A 26847-nucleotide genomic window follows, 5' to 3' on the forward strand; every position below is an offset into this window, starting at 1 on the left:
TACTCACTAGGTATTGGTAAAAGAAAGTTTATCTATCTGGTTAGTTTCATCTGTTTGGTTAAGAAACTCTAACATTATAAGGTATTAGAAAATTATTATCATTATAAGATACTAGAGAATTATAATATTTTGACATGGAACTCAAAAGTATGTCTGTGTGACAGTGTGTATGATGGTGGCCACCGTGTGAGTGTGAATGAATGAAAGTGTATGCATGTATGTGTGTGAATATATGAACACAAATACATAAACACCTTTGGATGAACAAATACACAAACACCTTTAAATAAAAATAGAAGACACATAACCCACAATTGAATAGAGTTCCATTTCCAGAAGTGTTTTAGGTTGAATAAAATTTTTTAAGAATAAACCCTATATTTAGAGAAGCACTTTTAAGTAAAATTTAAGAGCACAAGCCTTGAAGTTAATAGGTTGTTAAGTTTGTTAATGATAGTGATATAATTGTATGTAGATGTGTTTATTAAAATATTATGGGTACAATAAGAAATGTTACAGAAATACAATTTAAATTGTTCAAAACTTAAAAGGGGGATTTGTTGCAGGATACAAATTGTGTGAACAATTTCTATTGCATTTCTGTAGGCCTTGCTTGACATGACTTTAGAAGTTACAAGCTGTAATGTTTATACTTATAGACTGTGTGAAAATATGCGATGTTTATACTTGTTAGCTGTGTGTCTAGTTATAAGGTTTGAGAACATAGTATGTTTATAGCAAGAAAGCCTTGAGAAAGTACAGATAAAGGTACACCTGCAGATTTCGGAAAGCCCCTAATTATGAAGGCCTTTACATGCCAAGTATGATTTCAGATCTCGTGGACAGAACATCAGGTCCAATGAACTGGAGACATGAGACGCGTGCACAGACTGAGCTATCCAATCACCTTGTTGTAAGCATGTGCCTAAAACAAACTAAACTGTATAAAAGTTGACTTATTTAAATAATAAATTGAACATTTTGCCTGATCACATTGGTCGTTTGCATGTGTTTCTAAACCTCTCCACCCACAGGGGAACATAGCTGTTTAAAATGATAAAGCTTTATGTAACTACTCTATAGTAATAAAAATAGGGAATAGGTAACCGAATGTCTATTTAGATAAGGCAGACTTCGTACCAATTCTCAAAGAGTGTATATGATAGATAATTTTTGACACTTACTCCTTCCAAATGTATAAAAGCTGTTGTGTTTCTTTTCTTAGTGGACATGTGCGGGGGGGAGGGCAAAACCCCCTGCATCTCGCTGGCTGTAATAAAAGTGTGCTTTATATATTATTTAAGGATTTCTTTGAATCAGGAGAGTCCCTGCAGGACTGCACCTCACCTCTGCTGTCACAGAGACTGACAGCATCTCGTGAGTTTTTCCCCTTTCTTCCTGGGTCTCCCTGCTCTTCGCTGGACAGACTGACACCCCCATCCCTTACTAGCTGCCACTTTTTCGTGGCCGAGGGGTGGGGGTGAAGCAGAGCAGGGCCTGAATAGCGAATGTGATATAGCAAAATGAGAATTAGAGAGTTAATTTAGAATGCATGCTCCGAGCAAAGTATAGAGAACTGAGACTTAGGAACAGCGGAGGTAATAACTCATTGAAGAATGTAGGACACATTGACACAAAAGAACATTACTAAGTACACAGAAAAACAGAGAGAACTAAAATGCTAACATACACATAAAATAGGCATATGGAGAGGAGACAGAGGGAGATAAGGAAAAGGAGATGAGCCAAGGCCTAGGTACTCTTGCCAAATATCAGGAACTTCTGCCAAATACACTAGGAAACCATCCAAAGTAGAGAAAGATCGAAAATTTATGGCAATGAAGAGAAGAAAATCGACCCCTTGTGAGGCCGAAGAACAGGAAGTACCCCCAGGATTCTCCCCAAATTGAAGACCACGCCCCTAACTCCGCCTTAACTCCGCCTGTTATGAATATTAAAAACTAGATGTTGCAATATTATGAATATTCATGTATAATGATGCAATTGCTTAGCAAAAATTGTATAAAAGGTCCAACTATTCACTACCACTTCGGAGCAGTTTTGTCCAGCGCAAACTGGCTGCTACCCCAACGTTGTTTCAATAAAATGCCTTGCTGCTTATAGACTTAAAACTTTGTCTCTGAGCAGTTCCTCTGTGCCTTTTTGGGGCAAAATTTTGGCATCAGGGGCCCACCTTGGGGTCTTGAACCACCCGTACATCCACCATTTGCCACGTGGTGTTCGTCTGCAGCGCACGCCCCCTGCCGGCCACTAGGGAGCAACTGCAGCCTCCACTCCTCCAGAGATCCAACAACGCTCCCTGCCGGCCACTAGTTACAATTGTGCTGAAAGGCGAAAAAACTGGTTTTTCTTGGTGGGAATTTGGGTGCAGGATTGTTGTTGGGTTTTTTTTCTTGTTCTTTTATTGTGTTACCTATACATATATATATTCTTTATAAAGGGCTGTTAATTTTTTTCCCTTATCCACATTTCCTTGACTGGACCCCCTTAATTTCGGATTTACAATTGCTTAGAGGGGGGAGCTTGGTCTTCCTCATAACTCGCCCTCCTCAGCAAACACATCTGTCTCGTTAAACTGAGACACTGCCCTAGCCTAAGCTGTTACCTCTGGGGTTTTATTGATAATGGCACCCAGCCTGGGGGAGAAAGACTAGGGGAGTGACTTTTTGCAATCCTTCACCCATTTCCACTCCAGGTCCACTACAACAGCTTTTGAAAAGTTTAAATTCCCTCTAGATGCTAGAGATACCTTACTCTTTGTGTTATGTCTGCAAGTTTGCATCATTATGGTCTATCTCATGAATGAATCTAGCACCAAGATCTCTCAGGAAGGTGTCCAGAAGCCCGCCGCAAGGGTGGATAGCTTTGAGTGGCATGGGTTGTGGGAGGACATGGGTAAGTTTTTGGAGAACTTTTCTGCTCTGATGACATAGAAGTTCACCCTTGAACAACTTCAGGACCCTGTTAAAGTGATGAGATCTGTGAGGGAAAGGTGCTGTGGTAGATCTATGGAGAGGCAGCTCGTGTTTGCATGCAGAGCTTTGGCCACTGCCTACCGAGAGCTTCTCGGTATGGTGCAGCACCTCCAGGAGGAAAGGAAAGGGAACAAAATACCCGACACCACGGCCACTCAGGGTGTAGATAAGCCAGAAGGGCAATCCCAGCCAATAGAAGCTGCCTCTATCCAAAAAATGTGGGTATTGATCAGGGGTTTGTGAGGAAATCGGGACCCCTTCATCTCTGGATGCAACTTGTAACAAGTGTGAGAGAAAGGTTTGCTTACAGGGAGGCCCTCCAGGGGCATCATCGCTCCTGGGAGACCATGGAGGAAGGAATTTTATGCCTGAGAGAAATGGCATTGCTAGAGGTACTTCTTGCAGGGGATGGGCAATCCAATAATGACCCAGATCAGGTCAAATGCACCTCACGAATGTGGCTAAAACTAGGATGCCAAGGGCCACCCGTATACCCTAATTTCTTCATGACAATGTACTGGAAGAAAGACCAAGTGACAGTGGGTGTTATGTTGAATAAACTCCAGACCTATGATGAGATTGTCCATGCCCCATTACGGGCCCACATCTCTTCCATGGAGCAACTGGTTGAGGACCTCCGGACTCTAAAAGAGAAAGTTAAAAATGACCACAAAAAACTCAGAGAGGAGTTCAAGGAGGGCATTGTCTATGTCTTGCCAGTGCAAACTAGAGCCCCTGCTATCTGGAACAGGCATCTCCCAGCTAGGGAGAGGGGATACACCACATGAGGCAACCTGTGGTTCTTTTTACATTATTAGGGGGAAGATATGAAGAGATGGGATGTGAAACCCACCTCTGCTCTAGCAGCATGGGTACAGGAGTTAAAGGAAAAAATGATCACTAAAGGCAACTCATTGAGGATGGATGTAGCTCCAGTTTCCCGTGGGCAAGCCCCTAGACAGAATTGTAGGGACGATGACTTGACTGACCCTCTGGAAGGGACCTCCTGCATGTATGCACAAGGAGAAAGTCACAACTACCAAAACCAGCACTAGAAGGGCCCTGCCTCTAGCCAGGTAGAGGCCCAGGATAACCGTGTCTATTGGACTGTGTGGATCTGATGGCCTGGCACATCAGACCCACAAGAATACAAGGCTTTAAACAACACCAGTACACAATGCACTCTAATGCCATCAGGACACGTGGGGGCAGAGTCCATTTCTATTTCTAGAGTGACAGGGGATTCTCAAGAGCTGATGATGTTGGAAGCTGAAGTGAGCTTGGCTGGGAAGGAGTGGCACAGACCCCATTGTGACTGGTCCAGACTCCCCATGTATCCTGGGTATCAATTACCTAAAGAAGACTGCACTAGAGAAGGGTGAGGTTCCAGAACACCTGCATGACATCATTGTATGGGGGAACACGGCAGAAGAAGTCTTTGAGAAAGGAGAGAAGATCATCCAGATTCTCCCGAAAGCTGTTTTTACCATCAAATGGAGTAAAGTCAAGGGACCTGCCTGAGAAATCCAGTTCCTGGGAGTGAAGTGGCAAGACAGACGCCATCAGGTCCCAAGAGAAGTCATCAAGAAGATAACAACAGTGTCCCCACCAACCAGCAAGAAGGAAACGCAAGCTTTCTTAGGCACCGTAGGTTTCTGGAGGATGCACATCCCACAATACAACCAGATTGTACGTCCTCTACTTTGCAACATGCAAGATGAATGATTTCCACTGGGACCCCGAACAGCAACAAGCCTTTGAAAAGATCAAACAGGAGATCGCTCATGCTGTAGCCCTTGGCCCAGTCAGGACAGGACCAGAGGTGAAGAATGTGCTCTACTCCACAGCCGGGGAGAATAATCCTGCATGGAGCCCCTGGCAGAAAGTGCCTGGGGAAACTCGAGGCCGACCACTTGGATTCTGGAGCCGAAGCTACAGAGGGTCTGAGGCCAACTATACCCCATCAAAGGAGATTCTAGCAGCCTGTGAAGGAGTTCAAGCTGCCTCAGAAGTGATTGGCACGGAAGTACAGCTTCTCCTGGCACCCTGACTGCAAGTGCTGGGGTGGATGTTCAAAGTTCCCTCCGTGCATCATGCCACCAAAGCTACATGGAGTAAGCGGATTGCCTTGATCACACAGCGCAACCTAATTGAAAATCCCAAATCACCCTGGGATCTTAGAGATAATCACGAACTGGCCTGAAGGTGAGAACTTTGGTCTGGCAGATGAAGAGGAACAGGTGGCATGTGCTGATGAAGCTCCACCATACAACCAACTGCCAGAGGACAAAAAGTGATACACTCTTTTCACTGATGGTTCTTGTCACATTGTAGGTACAAACTGAAAATGGAAAGCCCGTCACGATGAGTTGCAGAAGTCACTGAGGGACAAGGTGGATAGAGTCAAGTCACAGAGCTCCGAGTCATCCAATTGGCTTTGGACATTGCTGAGCGAGAGAAGTGGCCAGGACTTTACATCTACACTGACTCGTGGATGGTGGCCAATGCTCTGTGGGGATGGCTAGACAGATGTAAAAAGGCCAATTGTCAATGTAAAGGGAAACCCATCTGGGCTTCTGAAATGTGGCAAGACATCACCGCCCAGGTAGAGAAGTTGATCACGAGAGTCCGCCATGGAGGCACACACGTGCCTAAGAGCCGAGCTAATGAAGAACATCGTAACAATGAACAGGCAGACTGAGCTGCCCAAGTCAAAGTGTCACAGGTAGATCTTGATTGGCAGCACAAGGGACAGTTGTTCCTAGCTCAATGGGCCCATGATGCTTCAGGTCATCAGGGGAGAGATGCCACCTATAGGTGGGCACAAGACTGAGGGGTGTATTTAACCATGGACAATATCTTCCAGGTTATCCACGGTTGTGAAACGTGCTGCAATCAATCAGGCCTAAAGGATAAAGCCTTTGTGGTATGGTGGATGGTGGTCAAAATACAGATATGGAGAGGCCTGGCAGATTGATTACGTCACATTGCTGCAAACCTGCCAAGGTAAGCGCTAACTGCTTACCATGTGTATTGGGTCTGGCTGAGCTGGAGTTCATTTCCCCATAGTACCCGTCACAGTGCTGTGCTTTGCATTGGCAGCTAGAAGGGTATTGATAACACACTGGTGTTTTGTCTACTGTTGAGCACAGCACCAGCACCAACACTGTAACGTTCCTTCTTTAGTTGAGGGCAAGATCCTGGGAGGGGACCCAAGTAGGCCAGCTTACCCAAACTGACCAAAGGGATATTCCATACCATATGACATCAGCTCAGATATAAAAGCTGAGGCAAGGAGCAGGAAGGCGGGCATTCATTTTCTCCAATGGCTCCCTGCTGAGAAACCGTCATGCGTACTGAAGCCCTGCTTCTTGGGAGTGGCCGACCATCGCTGCTCATGGGAAGTAGAGAATGAACCCAGCTATCTTTCACTTCTGCGTGCGCAAGCTTCACTTTACTTTTTGCTTTAAATAAACTGCCTTGTCCCAACCCACGAGTTGTTTTTTTCCACCTTACTCTCTCCCCTGTCCCTCTGGGAAGGGGAGTGATAGAGCGGCTGGGTGGGCACCTGGCATCCAGCCAAGGTCAACCCACCACAGTCCTTTCTGGCACCCAACATGGGGCGAGATAAAGGCAGTTATATATAATGCATGCTATAGTAATAGTAGCTATTGAATAGCAAGCTCCTGTGCGGGACAAGGAGTTTGCTGGCTGCACTGCTTATCACTTTATTTTGCTAAGTTTTGGGAACATACTGATCTAAACAATGGCTCTGTGCTTTGCTTTTACACTAATAGCTTTGTTAGGCTTGGGGAGTTATCTTCTGGGGAGCTATCTGGAAATGATGGAGGAATACAGCCTTCCCTCCCTCCCTGGCATTGATATAAATGGCTTTATAATGAAGTCTCCTGCGCTCCTTGCTAATCCTTATGTGAGCTGTTTGGTAATGTTACTGTTACTAATACTGTCAGAACATTACGGAGTTCTTGGAATCTGGTGTTATCCTGGTAAAGGAGAAAACAAACTTTAGGTGATGATATATTGGGACGCACCCTGAGGTGCCCAGTTCCTGGGCTGCAGGGTGTGTGGAAAGATCTGGGCAGGTTCCCAGGGCAGTTGACACCTCCCATTACCTGGGACTTCCCACCTGAACAGATATTCGACCCTAGCAAACTGACACATCACCTGATGGAAGGGTGCCTTGCCTACCCCAATCAAAACCTACTTTAATCTGCCACCTAAACCTCTCTATTTCTCTAAATAAATGCCCCATCCACAAGAGCCATACTTTCTACCTTGCATGTGGGTTTTGCAGTCCAGTGGTAATGATGTGTAGTACCTTCCTCCTTCCTTCCTTCCTTCCTTTCTTCCATCTATCCATCCATCACCAATCATATGCTGGCAAGGTTCTGGTAGCGGGGGGGCTACAGGAGTGGCTTGTCTGAGAAGCTGCTGGAAGCTTCCCCCATGTCCAACAGAGCCAATGGCAGCCAAGACAGATCTGCTGCATGCCAAGGTTGAGCCCAGCAGAGATGGTGGTAGCGCCTCTCCAATAACATGTTTAAGAAGGGGAAAAAATGATTGCACAGAAGTAATTGCAGGCAGAGAAGAGAGGAGTGAGAATATGTGGGAGAAACAGCTCTGTAGACACCAAGGTCAGTGAAGAAGGAGTGGGAGGAGGTGCTTCAGACACCAGAGCAGAGATTCCCCTGCAGCCTCTGGTGAAGACCATGGTAAGGCACGCTGTGCCCCTGCAGCCCATGGTGAGGTCCACGGCAGAGCAGAGATGCACCTGCAGCCCGTAGAGGAGACCCATGCTGGAGCAGATGGATGCCTGAAAAGAAGGCTGTGGCCCCATGGGAAGCCCATGCTGGAGCAGGCTCCCGGCAGGACCTGTGGCCCCATGGAGAGAGAAGCCCACGCTGGAGCAGGCTGTTCCTTGTCGTAGGGTAACTGTCGTCAGGTCTTGGTCTGTGGGGGAAGAAAGATGCACGACACACAATAAGGTGATGAGACACAGTAGGGTGATGAGACAGATGTCTGCCTGCTCAGCGCAGCAGGCAGGCAGCCTTTATTGAGATCGCTAACCTCTACTTTCCCACACACACAACATAAACATATTCTCACAAAGACATCCAGGAATTCAGCACCTGCACATTACCAAACAGCTTCAACCTTGTACTCTTTGCAACTCAAGGCTGTGTCCATGGAAACTATCTAATTAGCTCCACTGTTCCCATGGAACACAGCCTAAGTTTTGCAATACCTCAAACTTCTCAAACTTCAATTGTGGGGCTGCGACTTCACCCCACAATTCCCCCCTTGTCTGTAGTTGTGCAACAAAGACTGCCCGTATCGTATTCTGCAGGGACCTTTGCAGGAACGACACTAGATAAGGCAGCATCAGCAACACAACCACAAGCACCAACCTTCCAGATGTACAAGGCCCCCCTATTGGCTGTGCAGGGATTCCTGGCCAGACTCTAACCTCTACAAAGGACTTCTTTAAAGTACAAACAACGCTTGAAAAATAAGACCTGGAAATGGGCAATACAACACTGCTTGATCAAGTTGCTGTAACAAATTAACAACATATGCAAAATCAGTAATAACATTTAAAGGCTGATTAGGAAATAACTGAAAAGCAAGAGTTACAGCTCAAAGTTCCACAAATTGAGGAGAATCCTCTTGATGAACATAACCAAAACCTCATCAGGTTCCATAAGAGTGAAATTACTTATAGTGGGAATTTGAAGAGTTCATATACCATCCAGAAATAAGGACTCACTATGGTTCAACAGAATCATGTTACACATCTTTTTGAAATCTTGACGCTTACGGAAAGTATTTTTAAGTCTACATAGTTGCATTTCCACACAGTTTCTCTCTCTCACACAGTCTTTTTCCCAGCATACATAGGTGGCCACCTCAGTCATCCGTCACTCACACACACATTTGAAGTAGTTATTAGCTGTGTACTTCTTATCAGTCTCATAACTTGAGGGGAATGTACGCCACATTTGGTAACATTAAATTAAAAATCTTATACAACTTTCCATGCAAAAGACAAGTACAACAGGAAAGGCCAGGATACCATCCTGGGAAGTTTCAAACTGTTTCGTAGAACAAGGACACCCTTATTTTATCACAAAAATTCCAGTTTCCACTCAGGGTAGCCTGTTATCGTACACCTTCCCAAAGAGAACGAGGATCTCTAGGCAACAGAACGACTTCTGCAGGGGGCAGGACTACTCCCTTTTGTCTTCCCTTCTTCACCTTTTCCCGCTCTTTGCCCCCCCCCGCGTCTCCAGTGGAGAGGGAGGGAGGGAAGGGGAGGAGGGGGAATAGAGGTTGGGTTCATTCGGAGAAAAATCAGGAAGAGGAGTCAAATTGCCTTTGCTCTCCTCATGTCGCAACTTTAGGTATGTGGTCTGCATAAAAAGAACGATACATAGGAGGAGAGGAACAGCTGCAGATGGACACGTTCCGGGGAGGGGGAGGAGGGGGGGAAGAAGGTGGTGGTGTAAAACAGGGGAGAAGACAGACAGTCCCCCCACTGCACCGCCTAAAACTGCGGCCGCCGCTGCCAGCCCGCCACTTCCCCCGGGGTCAGCGCTGCTGCAGGCACGCTGCAAGGGAGAGGAGAGTTGTCAGGGGAAACACCCGCCGCGAAAGTAGAATTACTGAAGAAGGGGGAGGGATACCCCCCCTTCATACCGCTCGGGACCATGACTGTCAGCAGCGCGGGGGAAACAGACCCCCCCGCCGTCCGCTGCGCCAGCCCTCGGGGCCGCGGCCACCGCTACCGATGCCGCGCCACCCGGAGCCAGTGCCGCACAGGGCACAGCGCTGCCCGAGGTCGGCGCCGCAGGCGCCGGGCACGGAGTTGCCTCTGCGCACGGAGTTGCCGCCGGCGCGTGCGTGGGCGCACTGCTCGGAGCCGGGGCTGCCGCAGCGATCCCGCCGGCCCCCAGCTCTGCAGCCCCCCGGCAGCGCGCCGACCGGGGCCACGCACGGCACCGCAACCGCGCACGGAGCCGCTGCCGATGTCGCCGGCCCGCCGCCCCCCGGCTCTGCAGCCCCCGGCAGTGCGCCGGCCGGCGCCACGCACGACGCCACGGCTGCCGCCGCCCACCGCGCCAGGGCTGGGGCCGGGGCCGCTCCGCCCGGAGCCGGCGCCTGGGACCGCAGCTGCTACCAGTCCGCCGGCACCCAGGGCCGCGGCCGCTGAAGCCGGGGCCGCGCCGCGGTTGCCGCTGCACGCGCGGGCACAGACGGACTCGGCAGCGCCGAGGCCGGACCCGGCGGCACCCCGCAGGCACCCGGAGTCATGGCGTATGAACCCGGCACTGGGTCCACAGCCACGGTACCGTCCGGAGGAGACGTAGAAAGCTCCTTAAGGTGAAAATCAGTCACTGCGTTCGCAAGATCCTTTCTCGGTCCATCAGTAGCACATTCATGCCGTAGCTGTCCTTGATTATCTGGTAAACGTACTGCCGGACCGTCAACACCCCGTTCATCTCGGCGGGGCCGCTCGGCTCCCCCCGGCCTCGCTGCGTGACCTCCGATCCCGCTTCGGCTCCCTTCGGCTCCGCCCGGCCCCTCTTCTTTAGCACTCTTATGTCCTCCCAGGCAAAGCAGCCTCTCTCCCATTCCGAAGACACAACAGTAACAAGCGACATAACTCAGCTTCCTCGCGTCTAACACCAAGACGCTGTAACAAAGCTTTTCAGGCGATAAAAACACGCCTTTCGTTTGCACTCATGGTCTGCGCCCATAGTGACTAGGAAAAAAAATCTCAGGAGCTCACCTGTGCCCTGCCAAGTGCTAGATGCACCCGGGCTCTCCAGGGAACTTGTGCCTTCCAAGTGTGACAGAAACACTTGCCTTCAGGTGTGAAAAAATAATCGGACCCGGATCCTGCAGCATCCCACTGCTAAACAGCTCCTGAGCACCAAGACCTTGCTGTCTCGCCCCGCAGCTTAATTACCTCCAGTCGTGATACCCCAGACGACATGGGCAATACTCGACAGTCTTTTTCTGGTTCCTCACACGGGGCACCATTTGTCGTAGGGTAACTGTCGTCAGGTCTTGGTCCGTGGGGGAAGAAAGACGCATGACACACAGTAAGGTGATGAGACACAGTAGGGTGATGAGACAGATGTCTGCCTGCTCAGCGCAGCAGGCAGGCAGCCTTTATTGAGATCGCTAACCTCTACTTTCCCACACACACAACATAAACATATTCTCACAAAGACATCCAGGAATTCAGCACCTGCACATTACCAAACAGCTTCAACCTTGTACTCTTTGCAACTCAAGGCTGTGTCCATGGAAACTATCTAATTAGCTCCACTGTTCCCATGGAACACAGCCTAAGTTTTGCAATACCTCAAACTTCTCAAACTTCAATTGTGGGGCTGCGACTTCACCCCACAGTTCCTGAAGGACTGCACCCTGTGGAAAGGTACCCACCTTGGAGCAATTCATGAAGAACTGTAGTCTGTGGGAAGGACTCCCATTGGAGAATTTTGTGGAGGACATTCTCCTGTGGGATGGACCCCACGCTGGAGCAGGGGAAGGGCTCCTCTCCCTGAGGAGGAAGAAGCAGCAGAAACAACATGTGATGAACTGACCGTAACCCCCATTGCCCATCTCCCTGCACTGCTGAGGAGGAAGGAGGCAGAGAATCAGGAATAAAGTTTAGCCTGAGAAAGAGGGAGGGATGGGGGGAAGGTGTTTTAAAGATTTGGTTTACTTCTCATTATCCTACTCTGGTTTGATTGGTAATAAAATCAACTAATTTCCCCAAGTCAAGTCTGTTTTGCCCATGACAGTAACTGGTGAGTGATCTCTCCCTGTCCTTATCTCAACCCACAAGCCTTTTGTTATATTTCCTCTCCCCTGTCCAGTTGAGGAAGGGAGAGATAGAGTGGTTTTGGTGTGCACCTGGCATCCAGCCAGGGTCAAACCACCACAGCTGTCCTTACTCCCTCCCTCTCTTCCTCTCTTGCTTCCTCTTTCATCAAGGCACCTGTGCTGGTTTTGGCTGGGGTAGAGTTAATTTTCTTCATAGTAGCTAGTATGGGGCTGTTTTTGATTAGTGCTGATAGAGCATTGATAATACAGGGATGTTTTAGTTATTGCTGAACAGTACTTACACAGAGACAAGGCCTTTTCTGCTCCTCATAACACCCTGTCAGGGAGTAGGCTGTGGGTGCACAAGAAGTTGGGAGGGGACACAGCTGGGACAGTTGACCCCAACTGTGGGAAAATGACTGGGGGTAGAATCTGAGAAAACTGGGAAGTTATATTCACATTCTAACAGAAGTTATAACAGTACGGAAATTATGGAGTGGAATGCGGTCAGCATGCCCGACTTCCCTCACACAATACATGTTAAGGGGAACTAAACGGAGGGTGGAGCAGAGTGGAGAAATTGTGGCCAGGTTCCGTTGAAATCCTTGCAAGAGGGGGAACTCGGTGGTACCTTGTAGCTGATAAGCCACATAGCATCTGTCAACCAAGGGAGGAAAAAGAAGACGTCTTGCTGTTTGTTACACTCCAGATTTTAAGGCATAAGCTGCCCAGAGTGGTTACATTTTATTTAAGACTTTTTAAAAGCCTTTTGGTTTGTTATTGTAATGGGTTTGTATTTCTCCCTGACAAGGAAAAATGGAAATAGGATAGGTCATTTGATGTGTATTCTGCCAATAAGATATTCCATACCATGTTACGTCAGCTCAGATATATAAACAGACGGGAAGGAAGAGAGCTTTCTCTTCTCTTCCGGGTACTGAGTGAGGCGGTTTGGGCAGTTCCTTTGGGGGAAGAAAAGCGTCGGTTGTGTGAGAAGTATCTTTAGTTCTTCTTTGTATGCATATTGCTTAAAGTGTTTTTCTATCTTTGTGTAAATATAAATAATCTTTCTTAGCAGCCCCGGACTAGTTTTTTTTCCTTCCCTCTTTTCCCTTTTCCCCCTCCCCTTCTCCCCGGAGGAACTGGGTGCAGGCTCAGTAGATACCTGGTGTTCAGCCAAAGTAAAGAAACACATATTGGTGCCGAAACCTGGGATGACTGCCAAGGGAAGATTGTTTATATAAACAACTGCCTCACTTATCTGTTTGTTTTGCTAACCTGGGAACATATAACAAAAACATGGCAATCTGCCCAGTTTTAGTGGCTATCCCTGTAATTTTACTAACAGTTTTGATAGGATGTGGAACTTATCCCTTAAAAGACCTAGAAGGGGATAAAATCAATTTTTTTTCCCTTCTTAATTTTGACATAGAGGGTCTGGTAATGAAAGCGCCCGCGATCCTTACTAATCCTTACCTGAGTTGTCTTGCTATATTACTGCTTATAAGCAACGCTCTTAAAACATTATGGGGAGTGGGGAAGGTAGTGTTGTTTTTGTCGCCTTGTGCCAGGACAAAACCAACTTCAAGAGAGAATTGACTGGGATGTTCTATAAAGGATGTGGATGAATTTAGGCAGGTTCTTAGGGTGTCTAACACCCCCTGTTGCTTGGGACTTCACACCAGAACAAGTATTCAACCCCAACAAACTGACACGTTGTTTAATGGAAGGATGCCTTGCCTACCCTGGTCAAAACCAGCAACTTCTTGCCCCGTACTGGGGCCTGGCCTGTGCCTATTGAGCTGCTGTTCAATACTCTAAAAAGACTATGACTGAGACAGGGACCCAAACTACAACATCTGAAGTCACTATTGCCCCTGTAGTGAAAAAGAAGACATGGATAAGGAGATCTTCAGGACCTACAGGCCTACCTCTGCAATTAGTAAGGGAGGAAGAAGGAGAAGGATCTACCCCGCCTGCGCCTCCAAGAGAAGAAGGGGAGGCAGGACAAATAGTTGGTGATTCATTAGAGGGAACGGGAGCGCTTCCACGTGAGAGAAGCAGAGAGGAAATTAGACAGGAAAGCGAAGTTACCCAATCCCTGAATCCATCAGAACTTCGGGATTTGTGGAGAGATTACAACCGCCAGCCTGGTGAACGAATTCTTACCTGGTTGCTCCGATGCTGGGATAACGGGGCTAGTAGTCACCTGTTAGAAGGTCATGAAGCATGACAACTAGGATCCATTGCCAGAGATCATGAAATTGAACAGGAAATTGGAAGAGAGAGACTTATTTGCAGTATTTGGCTCTGGCTCCTCTTGGGTGTGAGAGAAAGGTACCCATTTAAAAAAGATCTAATGAGCTCTCCAAGAAGGTAGACTACTGCAGAGGAAGGCGTCCAGTACCTGTGGGAATTGGCCATGCTAGAAATCATTTATTGTGACCCAGGTGATCACCACTTCCTAAATCTAGAGGATGTCCCTTGCACTCTACCTATGTGGAGAAAAGTAATTAAAGGTGCCCCTGCATCATATGTTAACTGCCTGATAACAATATATCATCCAAGGATGAATGAACCAACCGTGGACACGATGTGTGCCTGGATACGGAGTATAGCAGAAGGTATGGAAGCCTCCTCACTCCCACAGGCCAGCAAGTTAGACTTCTGAGACAGCTCCGATCTCCAACACCGATGCACCCACACTGGGGAGAGGATGGTGATTCCTTAAGCCCCTATTAGTTTTTATTTTTTTAATTTTTGTAAGCTTTATAAGTTTTATAAGTAGTAGAAGTAGATTTTAAAAGCAGCAGCCCTATCCCTCCACCCTATAGCACCCTTTAGTTTACAAATTCCTTAACCCTCTTACCCCATTCCATGTATCCTATATCAATCCTACCCCATATCCCGTAGAAATGTTTAGTCTCTTGTCAAGGCAAGACCTGTCCTGTTTGGAGAACGCTTGTATCTTGGCTTAAACCGCAGAACAGAGTCAAAGAACTGGGTGACTCTGTGCCCTCTGTGCCCTGAAGAAGATGAAGGTTGATGAAGAGAGGGTCTCAAGAAACCCACAGACCCAATTCCAGGGGGTGGGCCAGGGGGTGGATCAGGGCAAAAGTAACAGGGTGGACACGCTTGGGATTGGACAGGTATTGTTATAAAATGTAACATCTCAGGCACAGCCAGCGCGCGTCATATAACATCTTTTGCCTTGGCACAATTAAACCCTTTCCTTATCTCACCCTCAGTTAACGGCTCCTGAATTTTTTCTTAGCACCAGCTGAGCAGGCATCAATGGAGAGGCCTTACGAATGCCCCGAATGTGAGAATCGCCACAGAGACAGCCTAAGGAATCGATCTCAGTCTCCTCCTGCCCCACTCAGAAGCAAAGGAAGTCCCAAGAGCAGGCCACGTGGTGAGCTATGGTTCTTTCTGCATGACCGGGGGAAGACATGAAGAAGTGGGATGGTGAAGCTACCTATAAACTTGAAGCCCGGGTACGAGAATTGAGAGGGAAGAAACCTAGTAAGAAGGCCATCCACGCAGTTGATGCAGAGGCTCCAGAAAGAGACCAGCGACTTTTGAGATGTAGAAAGACCAAGGTCAATTCCTGTGATCCTGATGAAGGGACCTCTGGCTGGGCAACGCAAAGATCAGACAGTGAATACTCTGAGCAGGAACAATAGAAGGGCCCTGCCTTCAGCCAGGAGATGGAAAGGAATGATAGGGTTTACTGGACTGTGTGGGTTCGATGGCCTGGCACATCGGATCCACAGAGATATAAAGCTTTAGTCTACAGAGGTGCACAGTGCACCTTGATGCCATTAGAGCATAAAGGCATAGAGGGCATCTGGATTTCTGGAGTGACAGGGGGACATGAAGAATTATCAGTGCTAGAGGCTGAAGTGAGTTTAACGGGAGATAAATGGGAAAAGCACCCCATTGTGACTAGTCCAGAGGCCCCTTGCATTCTAGGTATTTATTACCTCAGGAGACGATACTTCAAAGATCCAAAGGGGTATCGATGGGCTTTTGGTGTAGCCACAGTGGCTACAAAGAAATTTAAACAATTATCGACCCTGTATGGCCTCTCAGAAGATTATTCCATTGTGGGATTGTTACAAGTCAAAGATCAACAAGTGCCAACGGCCACTACAATACTACATAGACAACAATATAGAACAAACCGAGACGCTGTGATCTCCATCCATAAAATGATCCGAGAATTGGAGAGCCAAGGGGTGGTCAGTAAGACTCACTCACCCTTCAGTAGCCGCATGTGGCCTGTACGTAAGTCTGATGGAGGATGGAGACTGACTGTGGACTATCGTGGCTTAAATGAAGTCACCCCACCATTGAGTGCTGCTGTGCCAGATATGTTGGAGCTCCAATACGAACTGGAGTCCAAGGCAGCGAAGTGGTACGCTACCACTGATATTGCAAATGCATTCTTCTCCATCCCCTTGGCAGCAGAGTGCAGGCCACAGTTTGCTTTCACGTGGAGGGGTGTGCAGTACACCCGGAACTGACTGCCCCAGGGATGGAAACGCAGTCCCGCCATCTGCCATGGACTGATTCAGGCTACACTAGAGAAGGGTAAGGCTCCAGAACACATACAATATATTGATGATATTACTGTATGGGGAGACACAGCAGAGGAAGTTTTTGAAAAAGGAAAGGAATTTATCCATATTCTCCTCGAGGCTGGTTTTGCCATCAAGAAGAGTAAGGTCAAGGGACCTGCCAAAGAGATTCAATTCTTAGGGGTGAAATGGCAAGATGGACGTTGTCAGATTCCAACAGAAGTCATCAACAAGATCATAGCGATGGCTCCACCAGCTAACAAGAAGGAAACACAAGCTTTCCTGGGGGCCATAGTTTTTTGGAGGATGCACATTCCTGAATACAGTCAAATCGTGAGCCCTCTTTACTTAGTGACCCATAAGAAGAATGATTTCCAATGGGGTCCTGAACAACAGCAAGCCTTTAAACAGATTAAGCAGGAGATTGCACACGCCGTGGCACTTGGACCAGTCAGGACAGAACCAAATGTGGAAAATGTACTTTATTCTGCAGCCGGGGATAATGGTCCCTCCTGAAGCCTTTGGCAAAAAGGGCCTGGTGCGACCCAAGGCCAACCACTGGGTTTCTGGAGCCAAAGCTATAGAGGATCTGAAGCCAACTACACCCCCATGGAGAAGGAAATCCTAGCAGCTTATGAAGGAATATAAGCAGCCTCAGAGGTGATTGGCACAGAAGCACAGCTTCTCCTGGCACCCCGACTACCGGTGCTGAGCTGCATGTTCAAAGGAAAGGTGCCCCCTAACCATCATGCCACTGATGCTACGTGGAGCAAGTGGATTGCTTTGATTACACAGTGTACCCAAATCGGAAACTCGAATCACCCTGGAATCTTAGAAATCATAACAAATTGGCCTGAAGGTGGAAACTTCACTCTGGCCAATGAGGAGGAAAATGAACAAGTGAATCGGGCTGAGGAAGCTCCACCATGCAATCAGTTACCCGAAGAAGAAACACGTTATGCCCTCTTCACTGATGGTTCTTGTCGTATTGTAGGGAAGAACCGGAAGTGGAAAGCAGCTGTCTGGACACCCGACAAGTGGCAGAAGCTACTGAAGGAGAAACTGAATCGAGTCAATTTGCGGAACTCAAAGCTGTTCAATTGGCCCTGGACATTGCCGAACAAGAGAAATGGCCAAGGCTTTACCTCTACACAGACTCATGGATGATAGCCAATGCTCTGTGGGGCTGGCTGGATCGGTGGAAGAAGATTAATTGGAAGCGTAGAGGAAAACCTATCTGGGCTGCTGATTTATGGCAAGACATTGCTTGGGTTGAGAAGTTGACTGTGAGAGTCCACCACGTAGATGCCCATGTACCCAAAAATCGAGCTAATGAAGAACATCACAACAAACAAGCAGACTGAGATGCACAAGTCAAGGTGTCACAAGTAGATCTAGACTGGCAGCATAAGGGAGAGTTGTTCTTAGCTCGATGGGCCCATGATGCTTCAGGCCATCAGGGCAGAGATGTCATAGATGGGCACGCGACCAAGGGGTGGATCTAACTATGGACACTATTTCCCAAGTTATCCATGATTGTGAGACATGCGCTGCCAATAAACAAGCAAAAAGAGTGAAGCCCCTATGGTATGGTGGACATTGGGATAAGTATAGATATGGGGAGGCTTGGCAGGTTGACTATATCACACTGCCACAGACCCGCCAAGATAAGCGCTATGTGCTCACCATGGTGGAGGCAACCAAAGGATGGTTAGAGACTTATCCGGTGCCTCACGCAACTGCCCGAAATACCATTCTGGGTCTTGAAAAGCAAGTACTGTGGCAACACGGCACCCCAGAGCGCATTGAGTCAGACAATGGGACTCATTTCAAAAACAGTTTAGTTACTACTTGGGCCAGGCAACATGGCATTGAATGGGTATATCATATCCCATATCATGCACCAGCCGCTGGAAAAGTTGAGCGATGCAACGGATTTCTGAAAACTGCTTTGAAGGCATTGGGTGGAAGGACTTTCAAAAATTGGGATCAGCACCTAGCAAAGGCTACTTGGTTAGTCAACACTAGAGGCTCCGTCAATAGAGCTGGCCCTGCCTGATCAGAGTCTTTACACACCATGGATGGAGACAAAGTCCCAGGGATTCACTTGAGAGGTATGTTAGGTAAAGCAGTTAGGGTTAACCCTCCCTTGAGCAAAGGCATTCATGGGATTGTCTTTGCTCAAGGACCCGGATACACTTGTTGGATAATGAGAGAAGATGGGGAAACCCAGTGTGTACCTCAAGGAGATTTAACCTTGGGCAAAAACTAATTTGTATTCTGAGTTGTATGTTGCAGGAAAAGTCACTAGATGAGGAAGACCTGAACTAAGCTGACGCTGGTGATCAATTATGGGACAACCGTAGAAGACAAAATTTATATAAGCGTGGGATATAGGCGAATATAGGATATGAGTGTGACGTAAAATGGTATGGAATAAGGGGTGGAGATTGTAGTGGGTTTGTATTTCTCTCTGAGAAGGAAAAATGGAAATAGGATAGGTCATTTGATGTGTATTCTGCCAATAAGATATTCCATGCCATATTACGTCAGCCCAGATATATAAACAGACGGGAAGGAAGAGCACTCTCTCTTCTGTTCCGGGTACTGAGCGAGGTGGTTCAGGCAGTTCCTTCGGGGGAAGAAAAGCGTCGGTTGTGTGGGAAGTATCTTTAGTTCTTCTTTGTATGCATATTGCTTAAAGTGTTTTTCTATCTTTGTGTAAATATAAATAATCTTTCTTAGCAGCCCCGGACTAGTTTTTTTTTCCTTCCCTCTTTTCCCTTTTCCCCCTCCCCTTCTCCCCGGAGGAACTGGGTGCAGGCTCAGTAGATACCTGGTGTTCAGCCAAAGTAAACAACCACAGTTATAACCTCGAATTAGTGGAGAGTCATACACTCTTCCCTAAAAGAAATTCTTTTAATTTAATGAGAAAAATAAGATATTTTGGCAAAAGTTTTTACAGGACTAAAATACAAGCAAGAAAAAATATTTCACTGAAACACTCAGCACAAAGACCCATTCCATAGAATCAATATACCGGCTTTAGTAAAACACAATTCATTTGTTTTAAGTTACCCACAAGAGAAGGAAAAGAGTAAAATAAGAAAACAGGTTAAAAGGGTAAAGAAAAAAGAAGAGAGAAGGAGAGAGAGGAAAGGAAAAGTGATTACCAACAAGATTTGATGATTCACATGGTGCAGGCAGCAGGAGAAGAGAGAGAGAGAGAGCTCACATGCAGTCTCGTGTATTTATACAGTTTAGTTTTCCCTCCCAGGCAGGATATCAGGTCAGTGCCATCCAGGCCAGAGTGAGGTGTGTTGTAGCCAATCACAGGCTACAGGGATGTGGTGTGGGCAGGCTACCAGGCAGGTCTGCCTTGACTGACAGCCCAGCTTAATGGCCTTCAGCGATGCCATGTGCTTTGCATGGGCTCAGCCATGTTGGCTGCAGGCCTTCCAGCTCTGCCATGTGCTCTCAGCAGGCCTTATGTGCAGGCCTTACCATGTAGCTGCAGGTCTAGGCCCAGTCCTTCCCCCCACACACACACATTCTCACAGTGAGTTTGTTCTGACCCACATCAATAATTCAGTGAGATTCGGATCTAGTATCTCACACTGTTGAACCAGCAACTGTGGTGAGATCACAGATGCCCACCTCTGTTGTGGTAGGAATTCTCTATGACACAGCAGACATAAGAAATTATCTTAGCCAGAAACCTTGAGATTTACACACAGACAAGGGAAGCCTGTTTACACTATCTTTTAATTAAGTAGACTTGCTGTCTCCACGAAAATCCTTTTACCACCTTGTTTATCCCTTGTTGTAATTGTGATAAAGAAATATCTGTTCATCTGTTTGAAGAAAAACATCTTCCTGCGCTTCCTGGACCCTCAACCTCAAATATGAATACAATGTATGTCCCTCCTTCCCTGAACCCTATATATAGCTAGAGTTGTGTCAAATAAAGTATTCAGCTTTGTACCCACAAAACTGGATTGTGCAATTATTCAGCCCATCTCACACCTCCATCCCAAAGGTTACTGTAGGAATAGGTGTGCTTTTGGAAGAATTTGTAACAGGAAGCTAGAACTCGTTTCGCTTAGGAAGCCTTTTTCCCTTTCCCTTCTGCGTTTCAGAGAAAGTTGCAGGGAGAGCTGTGAGTGAGCCCTCTCTCTCTCTGGAATGCAGGAGAGATAATGTTCACAGACATGTACAGGGCCTCCTCAGGCCAGAGAGGGTGGAGGAGGAGAGAGAGAAGATAAAAATGGTCTAGAAGAACGCAGGTACTTGCCTTTTCCCTGAGGCCTAGTGCTGTCTTGCAGCACTGGGAGGTTTTTGTAAGTTTTTAGTGTCCTTGCCTCTGAAATAAACTTTTTTAAATCCTTTCCACTGCCTTGGCTTTTTTGGGGAAAATACCTTCATATATTTTACTTTACAGTTACCTCAGATGTAATACTGACACACACCTGCATACCAAAGTTATCTGCCTCCAAGCTACAACCACCCCTCACAGAGCATGCGCTCTATATTTTATTGACTATATCTTAGAATTTTACACCAATTGGTGACAAAGGTATGTATGACTAGAGTCACTCAAGCTCTGCCTAAACATAAAGAAATGGTGTAAAAGTAAGTTAAGAATGAGGAGAAGTTAGGGAAGACTCCATCGTAACTTCTGGGATCAGTCGATGGGCTGAACCTATCTTCTCCCCCATAGGGATGCCTATTGGGTGGGAACTGTACTCTATGCATGCTGAATGATTATCTCAAGCCAGCTTTTGTCAGGAATTGGAGCTTGTCTGTATATTGTTTTGAATACATTTTTGCAGCCAGATACTATCCCCGACAATTCTCAAACATTAACCTGTCACAATTTTCTATTATATTAGTAAAGAGTGTTATTCCGTAAACTGTTAGTATGAGTCCTTCAAGGGCACTAACAATTGCCAGCAGCGGGTAACATACTCAACTGTGAAGACCCAGGATGGGGTCTCTCTTATGCTGTTAGTGTGTGTTCCCGAACAAGTCAGTCGAACTGCCCTCTGATCCAGTGAACTGTTCAGTGAAGGTCCCCATAACAGGATGCTGACACAAAGGTCTCGGCTTTCCTGGGGCACTGACAGACTAATCAAACACAAAGAGTTTGAGAAAATCTCCCCTTTCACATGACACCAACTGACCAAAGGGATATTCCATACCATATGACATCATGCTCAGCAATAATACTAGGGGAAAGGCTGTTGGGGAGGCTGTTGCTCAGGGACTGGCTGGGCATTGTCGTTGTTAGGACGGTCACGACACAGAATATTCAGCAAGAAAGTTTATTAGAAAGAAAGAGAAGCTCTGAGCTGTACTTTCCCAGCTTCTTTCATACAGTTTTACAGGTACACGTTCTACACACAGATAGGTCATCCTAAATACACAAACCACAATTCTTACAGATGATTGGTGGACTTTCTCAATTCTATTTTCTCATAATATCTCCGTACACCTGTTCTTGTTTTCTTCTAATGTTTATATTTTTCTCAGTCACTCTGTTCACAAGTCCCTGTTCTCATGAGACTGTGTCTCTGTTCTCACGGGACAGTTCTCTCTTGATGTTTTTCTTCTTCCTCAGGGTGCATGTTTGTCAGGACCAAAGGCCTCCGTTCTCAGCCAGTTTTTGTTCCATATCAGGGGTCTCAGTCCACTCAAGATTCCCCACAATTCCCCCTGTCTGTTATTTGAAGCAATTGCTTCAGGGCACCACACATCCTTCCCACAACAGCCTGTCCCATAGGAGAATATGAAATAGCTGTAACATGAGTGACCTTCCACAAGGTAAAGAAAACCTGGACAGATCTACAGACACAAGGCAGCTCATTGTTTGTCCGCATCTGAGTGGACACTCAAAATGCAGCAAAAACATGACAGAAATATTCAATGACATTATGACCTTTTTGTTTAGCATGTGTGTTAATAACCACCAAATGGGAAAACACATCAATGGACACATGGACATATTCCAAATTACAAAATTCATTGATATGAGTGTCATCCGATTGCCAAAATCAGTAAGACTGTAAGACCTTGAGGGTTAGTATCAAAATAGACAGGAGTACAGGCACTATGACAATCTGGACAAGAGGCAACAACCGAGCGAGCAATAGAATGAATCAGGTTAAATTGACGTCTGAAGGCTTCTGCATGCTGTGCTGGATCAAAGCATAGCAAACCTGCTGGAACAAGCCTCTGAAAAAGAGTTCTTCAGAACTCGAACGAACCTGAAAAATAAGACTTGGAGATGGACAATACAACACCGCCTGATCAAGTCACTGTTAACAAATTAACAACATATACAGAATCAGTAGCTTGCAAAGACCGTAAGACCACCTAGGGGGCTTTTTTTTTTTTTTAACACTGAAGATACAGTTTATTAATTCTTGCCTGATAACATGAGGAAATCACACAGATTACTTCATTAATGATTGATAAATCAAGTGAGAAAGAATTATACAAAATGTAGCTTCCTACCAAAAACAAGGTAGATCAATTGATGTTTTAAGTTCTAGTTAAGGACATTTGGGAGAAAATGGCTTTGAAATTAATTCATGAAGATACAGTAAGTTGCATAACTGCAAAATTTGGTCTTATTGTGCCAACTATTTGGCCTACACAGGAAACCAGCTTCCTCCTTTTCGTCACTGACCCATACAAGTTGATTAAAAGGCAGAACCCTCCATAAGATTACTGTAAGGCAGAATTTCTGATTTATAACTCCTTTGGCACTTCTACTTTGAAATTAGAAAGCAGTACCATAATTCAAGAGGAAGCTTCAAAATGTATAAGGCTGTTTGCAGGCTCTAACTGCTGATGCTCCATGCTCAGACCATAGGCATACTGAAAACACACACCTTAACTTGAAACCTTCATTCTAGGAAACAGAAAGGACTGGGTTAAATTGTAGAGTTTACTATCCTCAAGCAGTCCTCCACTCTCTGGGGGAGGGCCTCCCATGGACAACGCTCACAAGATTCCGCATGACTGCACAAGCGACATAATATATGACAACATCAGAAGCACGACTACCACCACAACAATGACAAGGAGCCTTGTCTTAAGGCAAGAAAGAAGCTACATTGACAAACGTCATCCCCCAAACACATCATCTAAACCAAAAAACTCTGCGCTCCCAGTCTCCTCCTGCAACTTCGGGAACAGCCACGCCCGTGAACTAAAAGCAGAAAATTAATAGCAGTTCCACTGTGCAAAGTAGCATGATGAATACTGTCAACATCCGTGGCTAATTGATATAAAATTTGAGATGTTTTCTTTAGTTTGCCTTGTAACCCAACAAACTAACCTGCTCAAGGTCGAACAGCTGCTCTTGGCACAAAGAAAAAGGCAGCTAGTATTTTTCCACGACTCCACAAATTGACAGAATTAAGAGTTAAAGCACGCTGGATTGTGAAGAAGAACTTGTCAAGTCACTAATACCAAGGGGTCAGCAGACCAGGCCGTAATGCTCACGTGATAGTTATGATCACATTAATTTGTTTGAGATTATGTAGTAGTCTGTATTTCATAGATTTTTTCTTTATCACAAAGACAGGGGTAGCCAAAAAATTCTGAGATGGGTCAACGCGATCAGTATCAAGCTGCTTTTTAACAAGCTGTTGCAGGGTCAGCTATTCTATAGGTAGGAGTCACTGTGTAATTCACATAGGATAGTTGCAAGCCAATTTAAAGCAATGGTGAGTTGTGTCACACCCTGCAATATTCTCGTCCCCATAGGGTTAAAAGTGCCACAGTGACATATAGCTTGACAACAGCAATTTGACTTTCAGGACTAGCAATGAGCACTGCATATTCCAAAAGACGACTCTGAACAATACCTCTCAGCTTCACAACTCCGATCCCTGGTGTGGCCACAGGCCAAGAGGCCAGCCAGGATGTCTGTGTAATGATAGCTACGTCAGCCTCTGAATGCAGAAATTCGTTTGTCTGGACAACTGACAGCAAGCTTTGACTATCACAGAGAACACAGGCCAGCCGTGGACGCTGTGCAGAGATTGACATTGACAAAAAGGACTTGTGGTGTATTAGTAGAACTAAATCATAGCACAATCTGTCTTATACAATCAGCATCAAGGACTGTAACATGAATAAAAGGGCACTTAGCTCATGTTGTCTTCGCATAACCCTAAACATCCACTAGTCAGATCATGTGAGCAATACGTTTGGTGTAGAACAAGCAGCAGTCAAAAATATTAAGGCTATTTTGCTGAGAACACAGCTGAAATGGTCAGAGCACCTCTTAAGGATGAAGGACCAGCTGTTTTACAATGAATATTGCCATCAGCTGCTGCATGGGAGGGGTTTGAAGATAGTATATAAGGACTCTTTAAAACAACACTTCAGCTCTAGCCACACTGATCAACATAACTGGATTGCTCTGGCCTCCAGCCAGGAGGCCTGAAGACACACTATCTACAATGCTGCAGATGCTTTTGAGAAGGCACGCAGGAGGGCCCTGATAGTCTGCATGGCCCCCCACCCCCCCGCAACAGGCGGACCAAGCAAGGCAGCAACATCGACAACTCCTGATTTAAACTCTAGAAAACACAGAAAAGCTCAAACAATTCTTACTACTGCCATAGCAGATGCAAACGCAGCCCTCTGATGGTCTAAGGACCCCACTCCGGTACAAGCCTGCATCATTGCATCTAGCAAGTTGTATAACTAGCAGCTTCTGTAACTGAGTGTCAAAAACTTGTTTCTCTACAGCTCCTTGCAGCTTTTCCACGAATTACAAGAATGGTTCCCGGGTACTTTGATGTATGGCCGTGTACCTCGCTCTGGACTCTGACAACTCTGCAGCCTGTGATAATGCTTGCTGGCTTATGGTTTTATTTGCTCCAAAATTAATGGACTCCTGCACAGCTCACATAGCTACAACCCATGGGCAACACGACACATGAAAAAGAAACACCAGTGGAAAGGCTCCACCTGAGATTTAACCCCCACAAATTTCATACAAGGCTGAAATAGAACACCAAATCTTTGCAAGAATCTCTCATTTAACCTCAGTCCCAACCAGATGATTAGCCAGGCAGGGCTAGTCTTGAAATAGCTAAAACTTTGTCAGTTTTGAAGAGTTCATATACCATCCAGAATAAGGACTCACTATGGTTTAACAGAATCATGTTACATATCTTCTTAAAGCTTCAACACCGATGGAAAGTATTTTTAAGTCTACACAGCCACACACACATGTAGCTTCTCTTTTGCACACAATCTTTTTTCAATCACACATAGGTGGCCACCTCAGACACTTATCACACACACACACACATTTCAGTAGTCCTTGGCTGTGCATTTATCAAAGAGAATTTATGGCATAGCTGCCAACAGCAATCTGCAAATCCTGCATAACTCTCCATGCAAACTCTGCATAACTCTCCATGCAAAAGACAAGTACAATAAGAAAAGACAGGATATTATTTTGGAAGTCTTCAACCTTTCTTATAGAGCAATGATACTTTGTCATAAAGGCAATAGAACTACTTCTGCAGGGGACAGAACGACCCCCCTTTGTCTCATTGTCTCGTCTGCAAATTTTCTACCTGCACTTTGGCCCCGGGGGGAAACAGTCGAATTTCATGTAAGAGACTTATGGAAATTCCTGACAACCTTCTACAACATGCAAAAAAGGGAGATGATCAGTAAAATTCATCAGCGCTGCTTGCAGTGCTGAGCTGTTAGCCAGACACCACTCAAAATATTCAGTTCGAACCGGCACTACAATATGTGCTGTGTCTCTTGCCAACAATTCAGCGCAACGCAATCGTACTTTCTTGAACTAATAGCCCAAACAAACCCGGGGAGAATTAACAGAAGGAGCTAACAACCTAAGAGGCAAATAGACACATTTCAGAGGGAGGGGGTGGTTGGTGTAACCTGGAAAAAAGACAAATGGCTCCCTCTCCCCCGACTGCACCCCCCAAAGCCGTTGCTACCGCCATCAGCTCGTCGCTCCCCCACAGGGGCCAGCGCCGCCGTAGGCACACCCGGAGGAAGGGGGGGTTACCAGGGGAAAACACTCGCCGCCGCCCGGGGAGCCGCCGGTGCGTACGCGCGGGCGTACCGCTCCGAGCCGGGGCCGCCACAGCCACAACGATCCCACCAGCCATCAGCCCCCAGTAGCGCACCGGCCAGGGCTAGGCACAGCACCGCAATCACGCACGGAGCTGCCGCCACCACCGCCTGCCGCGCCAGCACCCAGGGTCTCAGCCACCACTGCCGGCGCGGGCACAGACGGACCCGGCAGCGCCGGGGCTGGACCCGGTGCCACTCCACAAACACTTGGAGCGGGCGGACCCGGCACGGCTGCACAGACTCCCGGCGCCATGACGTATGAACCCGGC

Source organism: Neopelma chrysocephalum, unplaced genomic scaffold (genome assembly GCF_003984885.1).
Source record: "Neopelma chrysocephalum unplaced genomic scaffold, ASM398488v2 Primary Assembly neopelma1_96606, whole genome shotgun sequence".
Classification (NCBI taxonomy): Eukaryota; Metazoa; Chordata; class Aves; order Passeriformes; family Pipridae; genus Neopelma; species Neopelma chrysocephalum.